Below are 15,970 nucleotides of genomic sequence, written 5' to 3'. Positions count from 1 at the left end.
ACTTTGTGTCCAAACATTTATCAGTCTTAGCCTTGAATTTTCTTACCAAAGCATTCACATCCCCCTTGAGATACAAAATTTTAAAGTTTTGCAATCCTCAGCATAAAAAAATTTCTTCTCATCTTTATCTTCAACTGCCAGTTCATTATCTTGACTTTTCAGACTAAATGGAAGGAGGAGCAGCTTGTTGGCATCTACCCTAAAATCCCTTTCTGTATCTTGAAGTCTCATTGAAATCTTTCAAGAGCTGAAGAGATCCAAGAAAAACTTCACAGGCAATGGTGTGCTTTTGAGAATATTGTAATGGAAGGTGTCTTTACAGTCAATTGCCACGGCTAAATTCTACAGTTGGCAATAAGATACATGAACATAGAATTTGTCTTAGTGTCATTGTTTAAGAGATTAATGGTGGCTTGGGATGAGGAAAGTTCCCTCATTCTTCATTAAACATCGTAGGATCTTTTAAATAAACAGAAGTTCTACTTCTGATGAAAGCATCTGGTGTGAAAGATGTTGTATAACACTCTAGAGTGTTATGTCATTCTAATTGATAGCAATTAGCCAAATGTTAGCTGCAGATAGCTCATGTGAAGACTTGATATGAAGAAAAATTGCAATGATGTTTCAGATTCTATTTAAAATGAATATTAACAAAAATGTCTGTTGTTGACATGTAAGTTTTGCTCAGAAATTTTACCAAAAAAAACCCTCTACTTCATCATCCACAAATGGAAGTAGAAATCTCAAAGTTATTCAGCTTGGATCAGTTGTTTATTCCCACTATATGGATCAGTTTGAATACAGCATGGGGAATGATCTCTCACCTCCTATGCTAATTTTGACTGGGCAAACATTTGAATGCTGCAGTAGCCCACTTTTAAAGGGACATTATCTGAGCTACAGCCCTGTCTGATAATTAATGTGTGTGTACAAGGGGCAAGAGCAAGATGGGACTTGGCTATACCAGTCACTGGAAGAATAGTGTGTTGACACTCACCTGTCAGGACTCACCCATAATAACTGTCCAGTTGATCAAAGAACTAGAGGGCAACACATCAAAAGGTCTGACAAGGTAGTGAGAGGGGGAAAATGAGAAAATGAAAACTGACAATCAGAAATAGAAAATTATGACTAATGTCATAAATGTGTTACTTTTTATGTGCCTGTCCACAAAAGAATATCAGTAAAGCATTAAGGCCCAGAATACACCATTCCCTCCAATGAAGAATGGATTTTATTCATTTATTTGACAAGAGAAAAGTAAAATGAAATTAATAACAATATGCAATTGATTTTAACTTTGGCAATTTCCATTTACTGGCAGACTCTCTGAATGTTAGTTGTTATAGTTTGAAAGTAATTTTACAATTCATTATATGACAGTAATGTAATAATTTACAAATTAGGGTCACCGTCCCTAATTTACAATGTACATTACTGTACAAAGTCCTGTGTACTTTGTCACAGGAAGTTCTACTTAAACTGTAGGTTCTTTATTTTCCACATGGTGGCACCAGTGCAACAGCTTAAATTAGACGCTGTCCAACATGTGATAGAATCATTTTTTGTCAAAATTTTATTTGTAATTGGTAATGCAATGTCTTTTGCTATATTGTACTCGATAATGAAATAGTGGGAAAATAAAATTTGGAACAGTCTTAAAATTTTGTTTTATTACCCTAGTTCCGTATTTCAATATGGTAAAATGTAGAATACATAAAAGGGATTTGCCAAAGTTTATGCAATTTGAAAGTTGGACGTAATTACCAAGAGTTATTTAACTGAGAGTTATTATAGTTTTTCTCTCTCATAAACTAAGATTTCTATTTTAGTTCCCCACTGAGCATAATCCATCATTAACAAGTATAAAAATTTGCATACTTGATCTTTCCTTATAATTAATATAAGCAGGAAATATTAGACCATGAGACATAGGAGCAGAATTAGGCCATTTGGCCCATTAAGTCTGCTCCACATTCTATTATATCTAATTTATTACCCCTTTCAACCCCATTCTCCTGTATTCTCTCCTTAACGTTTGACACCCTGACTAATCAAGAACCCATCAAACTCCATTTTAAATGTTCGTAATGACTTGGTCTCTACAGCTGTCCATTGCAATGAATTCCACAGATTCACCACTCTGTGGCTAAAGAAATTACTTATCTCCATTCTACATGGATGTTCTTCAATTCTGAGGCTCTGCCCTCTGGTCCTAGACTCACACACTAGGAAACATCCTCTTCACATCCACTCTTTCTAGGCCTTTCAATATTTGATAAGTTTCAACTGTCCTTCCTATCTCTTCTAAACTCCAGCAAGTACAGGTCCAAAATCATTAAACACCCCTAGTGTGTTAATCTTTTCATTCCTAGAATCATTGTTATGAACCACTTCTGAACCCAACACAATACCAGCACATCTTTCTGTAGAAAAGGGGCACAAAACTGCTCACAATACTCCAAGTGCAGTCTATCCTGCCTTAGGATTACATCCTCGCTGTTATATTCTAGTCCTATCAAAATGAATGCTAACATTGCATTTGCCTTTCTTACCACCAATGAACAAGGGCTCTCAAGTCCCTTTGCACTTCTGATTTTTGAATTTTCTCCCTGTTTAGAAAATAGTCTTCACCTTTATTCCTTCTACCAAAATGCATGACCATACAGTTCCCTACACTATATTCCATCTGCCACTTCTTTGCACATTCTCCCAATTTATCTAAGTCCTTCTGCAGACTCCCTGCTTTCTCAATACTACCTTTTGTATCATCCGCAAACTTGGCCACAAAGTCAATTCCATCATCAAAGTCATTAACATATAATGCTAAAAGAAGCCACTAGTCTCCAGCAGCCTAAAGCTCCTCTATATTCCCACACTTTGCCTCCTGCCAGTCAGCCGATCTTCTATCCAGGCCGGTATTTTTCCTGTAATACCATGGGATCTTATCTTGTTAAGCAGTATTATGTGTGGTACCTTGTTAAAGGCCTTCTGAAAATCCAAGTAAATAACATCCACCAACTCTCCCTTGTCTATCCTGCCTGCTATTTCCTCAAACACTTTCAACAGATATATCAGGCAATATATTCTCTTAAGGAAATCAGCTGACTTTGGCCTATTTTACCATATGCCTCCAAGTACCGTGAAATCTCATCCTTAATAATGGACTCCAAAATCTTCACAACCACTGAAATCAGGCTAACTGGCCTATAATCTTTTTTCTGCCTCCCCTCCTTATTAAAGAGTGGAATACCATTTGCAATTTTCCTGTTCTCCTGAACCATCCCAGAATCTAGTGATTCTTCACAATCTCTCCACAATGCCTCCGCAATGTATTCAGCTGTCTCTTTCAAAACCCTGGGGGTAGTCCATCTGGTCCAGGTGACTTACCTACCTTTCAGCTTCCCAAGCTCCTTCTCCTTCTGAAAGAGGTAGTGGTAGTGATTGTGGAGGCATTAATAATGATCTTTCAAAAATCATTGGACTCTGGCATGGTGCCAGAGGACTGGAAATTTGCAAATGTCACTCCACTCTTTAAGAGCTCAGTGGTTGGGAAGATGTTGGAGTCAAACACCTATGTCAGGATGCTGTTCATCGACTATAGCTCAGCATTTAATACCATCATTCCCACAATCCTGATTGAAAAGTTGCAGAACCTGGGCCTCTGTACCTCCCTCTGCAATTGGATCCTAAACTTCTTAACCGGAGGATCACAATCTGTGCGGGTTGGTGAGACGGTCAACACCGGGCGCACCTCAGGGGTGTGTGCTTAGCCCACTGCTCTACTCTCTCTATACACATGACTGTGTGACTAAGCATAGCTCAAATGCCATCTATAAATTTGCTGACATTGCAACCATTGTTGGTAGAATCTCAGGTGGTGACGAGAGGGCGTACAGGAGTGAGATATGGTAACTAGTGGAGTGGTGCCGCAGCAACAACCTGGCACTCAACGTCAGTAAGACGAAAGAGCTGATTGTGGACTTCAGGAAGGGTAAGACGAAGGAACACATACCAATCCTCATAGAGGGATCAGAAGTGGAGAGAGTGAGCAGTTTCAAGTTCCTGGGTGTCAAGATCTCTGAGGATCTAACCTGGTCCCAATATATCGATATAGTTATAAAGAGGTAAGACAGCAGCTATACTTTATTAGGAGTTTGAAGAGATTTGGTATGTCAACAAATACACTCAAAATCTTTTCGATGTACCATGGAGAGTATTCTGACAGGTGTCGTGGTTTTTCGTGCCTCACAAATGACCAGGAGACGCAGAAGATTCTTCAAGAAGGGTTAAACTTTAATTTGCAAATCAAAGCTGAGACAGTCATTGAGCTAGTCGCTGATTGCCCACCGAACCTTGTACATAGCATTTTTTATAGCAATCTCCTGGTTTAGTTGTATTAGCATATCCAATCGGTCTACAGTTGAGTATCACAAGTACATCCGCCACTATTGTTTCTACCCATTGACTTAATCCTGTTCTAATCCACATCTTTTAGCTACCTCTCATTAACACACCATTGTCTTCTACATTCTTAAGATTTCATTCTCCTACTAAATTGGATACATGCATAGCAAATAGCAAACTCAAAGCTGACTACATAATCTACATCTCTTAGCTAGCCTCTCATTAACACACCATTGTCTTCTACATTCTCAAGATTTTGTTCTCCTACTAAATTGGATACATGCATAGCAAATAGCAAGTTCAAAGCTGACTACATAGTTTTGATTACACAGCAAACAATGCAACTTTTATACTCCAATATATTCCCCCTTTGAGAGACAATAAGGTCTCACACAGAGAAAGAAGACTAAGAGTCTGCGCACAAAAGCCCCAGTAAACTCAAGCACTTATTCCCAAATCTCGGGTTAAACTATAATTTTCTGCGCCAAGACCTCAAAGTATTCTCTCCCTGTTACCCTGGGCCGCTGAGCCAAAAACCTGTCCCTTTGTACCTGAGACAGGGAAAAAAAACTCAGAAGCCCTTACAATCTACTCCCACACTGTCATTTTGCTCTTGTTCATCCTGCAGGTGTTGTAGGCTGTAACGATACATTTTCGGTGTTCCTTTCTCCACTAAGCTTGCTTCAGTAATTGCCACGAGCATCAGAAATTGTTTGGTTGCAGCACGCACTACAAGAGACTTGAGACAAGGAAGAAAATAGCACAGCACAAGCGCACAGCTCAACAATATAATACTGACAGTTATTGCTATTTTAGTCAGCCATGCTCCCCATCCTCCGAGTCTACTTTCTAACCAATCAAATAACTGATGTCCGGACCCTGCATTCTGTTTAACTTCCTTTCTTAGACTTTTTAACTTATACATTAAACAATCCTTCTGGACTAGTGTTATTTGGTATAAAAGTACAGCACTTCTCTCCAAACATCACACAAACTGCGAGGAAGCCTGATATAACATACACCAATATGGGCACATTGGTGCGTTTGTCATACAGCTTAGATAGCAGGGATCTGTTATAACACGAAGCTTCAGGAAACAAGCCTTAATCGAACCTGAACACTGTCGTTCACATTGCTCCCTCTGCTCTCTTTGCCACCGCGTGCAAGTGGAGGAGTTATAAGGCATGGGAACTACATGCTGAGTGGGGCTTTCCCTTGAGCACAGGTAACAATTCTGTCTCTTCATCATTCCTGCCGTGTAAGTTGCCCATTGATACCACTGATTAGTACGTGTCTGTAACCATGGCGAGGAGGTAAGTGTTGTGCTCCTCTTACTTCTTTTCTGTAGGTTCTGTGGGGACTTAACAGTCCCATTCCATATCTGCCACACTAATGGTTTCCAAGTCTGCACTGGAGTATGTGGGTGCTTTGTCCCCAGGGGCACGACTGGTCGTTCCCAGCTCATCCCCATTATCTGAAGAAGCCCTACTATCCACCACCACATCCTGAGGGTCTTCAGGCCCATCCTCAGAATCAAAAATTTCCCTTACTAATTGATCAAACTCCTGAGGTGCAGTGTCAGCTTCTTGTTCCTCCTGTCTGTCTCCTGCTAACTGCTCTTCCGCATCACTTACCTCGGACACCTCACCTGATTGCCCTTGCAGGACTGCCCTCGTGCAGTGGTTCAGATGGTACCAGGTGGAGCGTCCTTCTACCTGAACTGCGGTGGGTGATGCCTTGGTCACCGTAAAGGGTCCTTCCCTTCTTGGCTCGGTCCATTTCTCCGAAAAACTCGCACGTAAACCTGGTCTCCTGGTTTGCTCAGTCCTTCCCCTTGTATGGTCTCCGGCTCTTTCTGTTTTTCCTGTGCATAAATAGACCTATGTATCATAGTTAGCTGCTGCATGTATTGTTTCAATTCTATTTCCAATTGTTCCAAACTAGGTCCTTTATATGGCCCTCTCCACTGGGGCACTGGCATGGGCCTCCCAGTGAGCATCTCATGCGGTGTCAGGCATGTCATTTGATTACCGGTAGTTTGCATGCAGTAACTCATCAATGCTAACGGTAAAACATCAACCCAATTAAGTTTAGTGTCTGCACAAATTTTGTTCAGTTTGGGTTTCAGGGTTCCATTAATTCTCTCTACCATGCCCAGCGACTGAGGGTGGTATACACATCCAAATCTTTGCTTTATCCTCAGCGCTTATAGTACCAATTTGACCGCTTTCTGGATAAAAGCTGAACCATTGTCTGAGCTAACTTCTGTAGGTATTCCAAACCTTGGGATCACTTCATTTGTCAAAAATTTTACCACTGTCTTTGCCCCTTGATCTCTTGAAGGTACCGCCTCCACCCATCTGCTAAATCGATCAATTACTACCAGCATGTATCTTTTCCCTCTCACTGTCTTTATCATGTCTACGTAATCGATCACTAGATGTTTAAATGGTCCTTCAGGTTCAGGAATGTGACCTACTGGGGTTGTAATTCCCTTCCGAACATTATTATGTGCGCATACCTCGCACTGTGACAAGACAAAGTCCACTGAAGCCTGTAAATAAGGTGACCAAAAACCATCCTTCTTTATTTTCCTTATCACTTCCCCCCTTGCACAATGGTCCATCCCATGATTCTGATTCTGAAATCAGAATCGTCAGTAGAGGGATGGGTGCTACCAACAAACCGTCTTCCATGCTCCACAAGCCTTCCAGGTTCTGCTTGGCTCCCCTTCGTCTCCACATTGTCTGTTCTGCCAAAGTTGCCTTACCTTGTATTTCAATTAGGTCCTCTACCACAGGTTCTGGAGCTAGGCTTACCTGGGGGGCAATGACAGCTGATGTACATCCAGACGCTTTTCTGGCTGCCTCGTCCGCAGCTTGATTTCCTTTTGTTATTACATCATTTCCCTTTTTGTGTGCCTGGCATTTTACTATAGCCAATGCTTTAGGTTTCATTATGGCTTTTATTAAGTCTAGAATTTGCTGACAATGTTGTATGGGATCTCCATTACCTTTTTTAAAACCTCACTGCTTCCACACTGCCCCGAACAAATGGCATACTCCATGAGCATATGCCGAATCAGTATAGATATCTACTTTCTCACCTTCCATCATTTCACATGCAGCTGTCAGGGCTTTGATTTCTGCTAGTTGGGCGGAACACGGTTGGGGACAGGACTCCATCCTAATAATCTTATAGCTCGACTGATCCTGCTGCAGTACTGAGAACCCTGCGTAATTTCCATCATAATCCCTATTACAAGAGCCATCTACGAACAGAACCTTTTTATCTATATCCTCTAGTGGTTCTGACCGTAAATCTGCTCTCAATTTGGCAAATGCCATCGTCTTCCCTACACAATCATGGGGTTCTCCTTCATAGCCCAAAGGGACAAAATTGGCTATATTACTGGTAGTGCATCTCTGTATAGTTATGCCTGGAAATGTCAATAGCATCTGATACGCTGCTATCCTGGCTGGCGTCAGCACAAATTTCCCTCTTTCCAGCAATTCTGCTGCTTTGTGGTGTGTGTACAGAGTCACAGGATAGCCCAGGGTTACAGATGATGCCTTTTCATATGCATAGTACAGCGCCGCCAATCCCTGATAACAGGGTGGATACCCCTGAGCCACCTCATCTAGTCTCATGCTGTAGTATGCTATCGGCTGTTTTGCTTTTCCTGTGCCTGTCTCTTGTGTTAGAACCGCTGTGACATAACCCTCCTGGCTGCATCACTGTCTGGTATGGGGGGGGGGGGGACTACTGCACAGGACTGAAAGAAGCTGCAGAGGGTCATAAATCTAGTCAGCTCCATCTTGGGTACCAGCCTACAAAGTACCCAGGACGGCTTCAGGGAGCGGTGTCTCAGAAAGGCAGCATCCATTCTTAAGGACCTCCAGCATCCAGGGCATGCACTTTTCTCACTGCTACCATCAGGTAGGTGGTACAGAAGACTGAAGGCACACACTCAGCGATTCAGGAACAGCTTCTTCCCCTCTGCCATCGGATTCCTAAATGGACATTGAACCCTTGGACTCTACATTACTTTTTTAAATATAAAGTATTTCTGTTTTTTGCACATTTTAAAAATATATTCAATATATATATATACTGTAATTGATTTACTTATTCATTTATTATTATTATTTTTAGTTTATTTTTTTCTTCTATATTATGTATTGCATTGAACTGCTGCTGTTAAGTTAACAAATTTCACATCACATGCCGGTGATAATAAACCTGATTCTGATTCTGTTAAGGATAAGGTTATTGAGTACTTGGTGACACAGGACAAGATAGGACAAAGTCCGCATGGTTTCCCTCAGGGAAAATCTTGCCAAACAAACCTGAGGGAATTCTTTGAGGAGATTACAAGTAGGACAGATAAAGGGGATGCAGTGGATGTTGTGTATTTGGATTTTCAGAAGGCCTTTGACAAGGTGCCATACATGAGACTGCTTACCAAGTTTAGAGCCCATGGTATTATATGAAAGTTACTGGAATGGTTAGAGCATTGGTTGACTGGTAGGAGCAGTGAGTGGGCATAAAAGGATCCTTTTCTGGTTGGTTGCCAGTGACTAGTGGTGTTCCGCAGGGGTTGGTGTTAGGACCACTTCTTATGCTGTATATCAATGATTTAGATGATGGAATAGATGGTTTTGTTGCCAAGTTTTCAGATGATACAAAGATTGGTGGAGGGACAGGTGGTGAGGAAACAGGTCGGCTGCAGAAGGACTTAGACAGATTAGGAGAATGGGCAAGAGAATGGGAAATGAAATACAATGTTGGAAAATGCATGGTCATGCACTTTAGTAGTAGAAATAAATGTGCAGACTATTTTCTAAACTGGGAGAAAATCCAAAAATCTGAGATGCAAAGGGACTTGGGAGTCCTTGTGCAGAACACTCTAAAGGTTAACTTGCAGGTAGAATTGGTGGTGAGGAAGGCAAATGCATTGTTAGCATTTACTTCAAGAGGTCTACAATACAAGAGCAAAGATATGATGCTGAGGCTTTATAAGGCACTGGAGAGGCCTCATCTTGAGTATTGTGAACAATTTTTGGGGTCCTCATCTAAGGAGAGATGTGCTGGTATTGGAGAGGGTTCAGAGGAGGTTCACAGGATGATTCTGGGAATGAAAAGGGTTATTATACAAGGAACATTTGATAGCTTTGCGTCTGTTCTCACTGGAATTTGGAAGGATGAGGAGGGGATTTCATTGAAACCTTTCAAATCTTAAAAATCCTAGACTGAGTAGATGTGGAAAGGATGTTTCCCATGGTGGGGGAGTTTTGTACAAGAGGGATAGAGGGGTGTCCATTTAAAACAAAGATGCAGAGAAATTTCTTTAGCCAGAGGGTGTTGAATTTGTGGAATTTATTACCACAGGCAGCTGTGGCAGCCAGGTCATTGGGTGTATTTAAGGCAGAGCTTGATAGGTTCTTGATTGGTCATGGCATCAAAGGTTACCGGGGAAAGTCCTGGGAGCGGGGCTGAGGAAGGGAAAAAGATCAGCCACGATTGAAAGGTAGAGCAGACTTGATGGGTCAAATGATCTAATTCTGCTCCTATATCTTATAGTGATATGGTCTTATGGTCCTTAATAATAGCAACTACACTCACTTGCCCCCTGACACTCTCATATCTGTCATACTACTAGTGTTTTCCACAGTGAAGACTGACACAAAATACTTATTAAGTTCATCCACCATTACTTTGTCCTTCAATACTGCCTCTCAGCATCATTGTCCAGCTGTCTGATATCCAGTCTTACTTCTCTTTTACTCTTCATATATCTGAAAAACCATTTGATATCCTCTTTTATATTACTGTCTAGCTTACCCTCATATTTCATCTTTTCTCTCCTTATGGCTTTTTGAGTTGCCTTCCGTTGGTTTTTAAAAGCTTTGCAATCCTCTTACCTTACACTAACTTTTGCTATATTATATCCCTTCTCGTTTCCTTTTAATGGTGTCTTTGACTTCCCTTGTTAGCCACGCTTGATTTATCCACTCTTTAGAATACTCCTTCATCTTGGGATGTATCTATCCTGAGCCTTCTGAATTGGACCCCAAAACTCCAGCCATTGCTGTTCTGCTGTTATCCTTACTAGTGTCCCCTTCCAATCTATTTTGGCCAATTCCTCTCTCGGTAACCTATTGGTAGGTTGTAGTCAATAAGGAATCTTTTGAAGCATGAATACTGACACAGATTATGTGGCCCAAATAGCACTTCATGTGCTAAAATTTTTAATGCAAATTCTATTCAAAAGCCGGTGGATTTTTTAAAAATCTGATTTTCAATATGTTAGTCTCTAGCCTGAATTAATGTAGGTACAATCTTGAATGTTTCCTTCACTGAGAATTGCGAATCAAATAACTTTTCAGTTGAGCTCAGGCTGTAATAGAACATTTGGAATTACAAAATCCAAGACACAGAAGACTTTTACAGGCACACCACAGTCTATAAAAAGCTAAAAATTATAGCAATATTAGCTGATGGGGAAAACTTGTGTTCCAGAATAAATGTCCTCAGATGATATGTCCTCATAATATGATAAGTTTTTATCTGCAATTTGAGAAGGATAAGGGCAGCTCGGAGGTGTCAGTGTTGCAGTTGAACAAAGGAGACTATGGAGCCATGAGGGAGGAGCTGGCCAAAGTTAACTGGACGGATATCCTAGCAGAAAAGACAGTGGAACAGCAATATCAGGTATTCTTGGGAATAATGCACAAGGTGCAAAATCAGTTCATCCCCCGGAGAAGGAAGGATTCAAAGGGGGGAAAGGGGCCAGAGTGGTTGACAAAAGAAGTCAGAGATTGCATAGCATTAAAAAAAGGAAGTATGACAGAGCTAAGGTGAGTGGGAGGACAGATGATTGGGAAATTTTTAAGGAACAACAGAACTTAACTAAAAAGGCAATACGGGGAGAAAAAATGAGGTATGAACGCAAGCTAGCCAGGAATATAAAGGAGGATAGCAAAAGCTTTTTTAGGTATGTGAAGAGAAAGAAGACAGTTAAGAACAATGTTGGGCCCTTGAAGAATGAATTGGGTGAAATTGTTATGGGAAACAAAGAAATGGCAGAAGAATTTAATAAGTACTTTAGATCTGTCTTCACTAAGGAAGACACAAGCAATCTTCCAGATGTATGGATGGGCCAAGGACATAGGGTAACAGAGGAAATGAAACAGATTGACATTAGGAAGGAAACGGTGATGAGTAGACTGATGGGACTGAAGGCTGACAAATCCTCAGGTCCAGATGGTCTGCATCCTAGGGTACTAAAGGAGGTGGCACTGGAAATTGCGGATGCATTGGTAATCATTTTCCAATGTTCCTTAGATTCAGGATCAGTTCCTGAGGATTGGAGAATGGCTAATGTTATCCCACTTTTTAAGAAAGGAGGGAGGGAGAAAACAGAGAACTATTGACCTGTCAGCCTAACATCAGTAATGGGGAAGATGCTAGAGTCCATTATTAAAGATGAAATAGTGGCATATCTAGATAGCAGTGATAGGATTGGGCTGAGCCAGCATGGATTTACCAAGGGTAGATCATGCTTGACTAATCTATTGGAGTTTTTCGAGGATGTAACCAGGAAGTTAGACAAGGGAGATCCAGTGGATGTAGTGTACCTCGATTTTCAGAAGGCATTTGATAAGGTCCCACATAGGAGATTGGTGGGTAAAATCAAAGCTCAGGGCATCGGGGGGAAGACATTGACATGGATAGAAAACTGGTTGGCAGATAGGAAGCAAAGGGTAGCGGTGAACGGGTGTTTCTCGGAATGGCAGGTGGTGACTAGTGGGGTGCCACAGGGCTCGGTATTGGGACCACAGCTGTTTACGATTTACGTCAACGATTTAGATGAAGGCATTGAAAATAACATCAGCAAGTTTGCTGATGATACTAAGCTGGGTGGCAGTGTGACATGTGATGAGGATGTTAGGAGAATTCAGGGTGACTTGGATAGGCTGGGTGAGTGGGCAGATACTTGGCAGATGACGTTTAATGTGAATAAGTGTGAGGTTATCCACTTTGGGAGTAAGAACAGGAAGGCAAATTATCTGAACGGTGTAAAGTTAGGTAAGGGAGAAATACAAAGAGATCTAAGAGTCCTTGTTCATCAGTCACTGAAGGTGAATGAGCAAGTGCAGCAGGCAGTGAAGAAGGCTAATGGAATGTTGGCCTTTATTACAAAGGGAATTGAGTACAAGAGCAAGGAAATCCTTTTGCATTTGTACAGGGCCCTGGTGAGGCCACACCTGGAGTATTGTGTACAGTTTTGGTCTCCAGGGTTAAGGAAGGACATCCTGGCTGTAGAGGAAGTGCAGTGTAGATTCATAAGGTTAATTCTTGGGATGTCAGGACTGTCTTACGCAGAGCGGTTAGAGAGACTGGGCTTGTACATGCTGGAATTAAGAAGATTGAGAGGGGATCTGATTGCAACATATAAGATTATTAAGGGATTGGACAATATAGAGGCAGGAAATATGTTCCAGATGCTGGGAGAGTCCAGTACCAGAGGGCATGGTTTGAGAATAAGGGGTAGGTCATTTAGGACAGAGTTAAGGAAAAACTTCTTCTCCCAGAGAGTTGTGGGGGTCTGGAATGCACTGCCTCAGAAGGCAGAGAAAGCCAATTCTCTGGATGCTTTCAAGAAGGAGCTAGATAGGTATCTTATGGATAGGGGAATCAAGGGATATGGGGACAAGGCAGGAACCGAGTATTGATAGTAGATGATCAGCCATGATCTCAAAATGGCGGTGCAGGCTCAAAGGGCCAAATGGTCTACTTCTGCACCTATTGTCTATGTATTACAAATATATGTGTGTGTGTATTTTTTTTAAAAATGTTTTTTCTTGGGAAAACACTATCAGGTGAGGTAGGAAGTGGGCACAGAAATATGCTCATGTCACCATTCATTGTGCCACAAATAACTGTTTTCTTAGAATTTCATAGAATATTCAAGAACATTCAGTACATAAGAAAGTAAGAAATAAGAGCATGGGTAGGCCATCCCGCCATTCAATAAGATCATGGCTGATGTCCGTAAACTCAGCTCCATCTACCTGCCTTTTCCCCATCACCCTTAATTCCCTTACTATGTAAAAAGCTATCTAACTGTTTCTTAAATATATTTAGTGAGGAAGCCTCAACTACCTCCCTGGGCTGCTTATAACCCTACTCTGCCCAAATCTATCAACATATCATTTTCCCATTTGTTCTCACTCATATCATGAGGTAACTTGATTTTAGATGCATCCAACATAAGCTCTCCGTGGTATTTTAAATACATAAACAATGTAACAAAATTAATTCCTCTGACAATAAAACTAACATCAACATAAATATAAACAATCTGAACAATAATTAATTAATTATCTGGTATTCAAGTGAATGAGATACGAAAGATTTCAGTGAAATGCTAGTTAGCTTTTATTTTTATTTGCAAATTAGCAAATCACTTTTGCATTATCTAGTGTAGTCAAATAAGGTAGAGAGCATTAAAAGAACTTTTTAATTTTTAATTGTGCTCCAAGTTTGCAAGTTTCCATTTTTTGATGTGTAAACAAGAGACTAATGCTAAAGTTGGATTGTGCAGTATGCATTCTTATATATTACATAATTCAATTTCAGTGAAAAAAATATTTGGAAAGAAAAATTGTAGATTTACCATCATGGCTCAAAATGTTAACTATTTATTCCTCTCCATATGTGCCAACTGATCTGTTGAGTTCTTACAGCGCATTGTGTGATTTAGCTTTCAGAAAACCTTTAATTTTCATTCCAGATCATCTATTCAACAGAATTACACATGCTCAGGTGATCTTTGGGCAGGAGTAGTTGCAGCTGATAGTGTGCAATTGATTTGTTTTCTCTGAATTCCACAATTACAGAGAACATAGAGTAAAGACCTTTTAGAATGTAAAGTCTATTTAGTATCTATAACGCATTGAGCCTCAAGCACTACTCAATTTCACTGCAGTAGGTCCACAAACAGAATACTTGTCGCTCACAACACACTGCAGTGCTTTAGAGAGAGATCCAAATGATCAATAATAAACACCTTACTACATTGTAACAAATTTGAAATGTCTTAATTTATTCATAAGGTTTTACTTTTGCAATGATCACTTAAAAATTGTGGATGATGCCATCCACTTTGGGATAAGAAATCATCCAATTTCTTAGTAAATTTCGAGTTCCTTGTAAAACACAATTGCTACTTAAATAATTCCAGAATTTTTGTCTCAATAATGCTACTTTTGTTTTCCTACAGTTCATGAAATCTCTGTTATCCCCCTGTTACAGCCATATTTACCCCCCCCCCCCACCCAGTTTGATCATTCCTTCATCGGTGCAGTATCCAGCTGTTCTTTGTACCTTTCGCACTCCTCCCTCTGTATCACCTATCCCTTTATCATTTCATATGATGCAATATCAGTTCTTTGCTGATAATGCACATGAAAAGTGCCTTGGAATGTTTAATTGTGTTAAAATGCAGTCTAATTATAAGTAGACTTTCTATATATTTTAATTATCGATTGGATGTTCTGTTGAGAACTACTTGATATCAGTTCAAAAATTCCCTTTCATTAGTTTTATGTCATATCCCAAGTTCCACTTCAGCATTATCAGCTGCCTCATCATTTCTTTCTTGGTGGAAAAGCTTTCTTCATAACAGCCTTGCACCCAATGTCGGTGAGAATTGATTGTGGACTTCAGGTAGGGGAAGTCAAGAAAACGCACTCCAGTTCTCATCTAGGGATCGACAGTGGAAAGTGTGAGCAACTTCAAGTTCCTGGGTGTCAACATCTGTGAAGGTCTATCCTGGGCTGAACTTATTGATGCAATTACAAAGAAGGCATTCCAGCAGCTCTATTTCATTAGGAGTTTGAAAAGATTTAGTTTGTCACCAGAGGCTAGCTAAGTGTGAGCAACTTCAAGTTCCTGGGTGTCAACATCTGTGAAGGTCTATCCTGGGCTGAACTTATTGATGCAATTACAAAGAAGGCATTCCAGCAGCTCTATTTCATTAGGAGTTTGAAAAGATTTAGTTTGTCACCAGAGGCTAGCAAAGTTCTATGGAAAATAAACCTTATTCTTATACTTCAGACATGCAATGCTGTGGATAAGATGTAGCTCATCTTCATAGTCCCTAATTTTTGAAATAGCTTTGTTTACAGGTTGTATCTTTTCAGTGTACTATTTTGTGATTACCTTTTTGGAAGTAGTCATTTGTTTTACTCAGTTTTCAAAGTATTCACAGTACATTCATTATGAAATAATATATAAATTATACAACCTTGAGATTTGTTTGCTTACAGACAATCGCCATGCAAGGAACCCAAAAGAAACCAATTTTAAAAAAAATAAAGATCAACCTCCAATGCGCACAGAGAAAGAGAGAGAAAAAAACAAATCACATAAACAACAAAAGCAAGCAACAACAACAGCATCCCGAACCAGCTTGAATCCTCAGATCAAAATCCCTGGAGCAGCCCGGAGTAGGCCCAAAGCCTCGGTATTCAGTTTATCATATTAGCAGGTCAAA

At 40.4% G+C, this 15,970-nt stretch overlaps 1 protein-coding gene across 2 annotated transcripts in view; it reads left to right on the top strand.

Moving 5' to 3' along the window:
- The window catches only part of cfap77 (cilia and flagella associated protein 77), a 148,609-nt gene that overhangs the window by 1,423 nt on the left and 131,216 nt on the right, over positions 1-15,970 (top strand). The window lies entirely within an intron of this gene.

Source organism: Hemitrygon akajei, chromosome 7 (genome assembly GCF_048418815.1).
Source record: "Hemitrygon akajei chromosome 7, sHemAka1.3, whole genome shotgun sequence".
NCBI classification, from domain to species: Eukaryota; Metazoa; Chordata; class Chondrichthyes; order Myliobatiformes; family Dasyatidae; genus Hemitrygon; species Hemitrygon akajei.
Note: the sequence above shows the minus strand (reverse complement) of the source record. Positions and strands in the feature narration are given on the sequence as shown.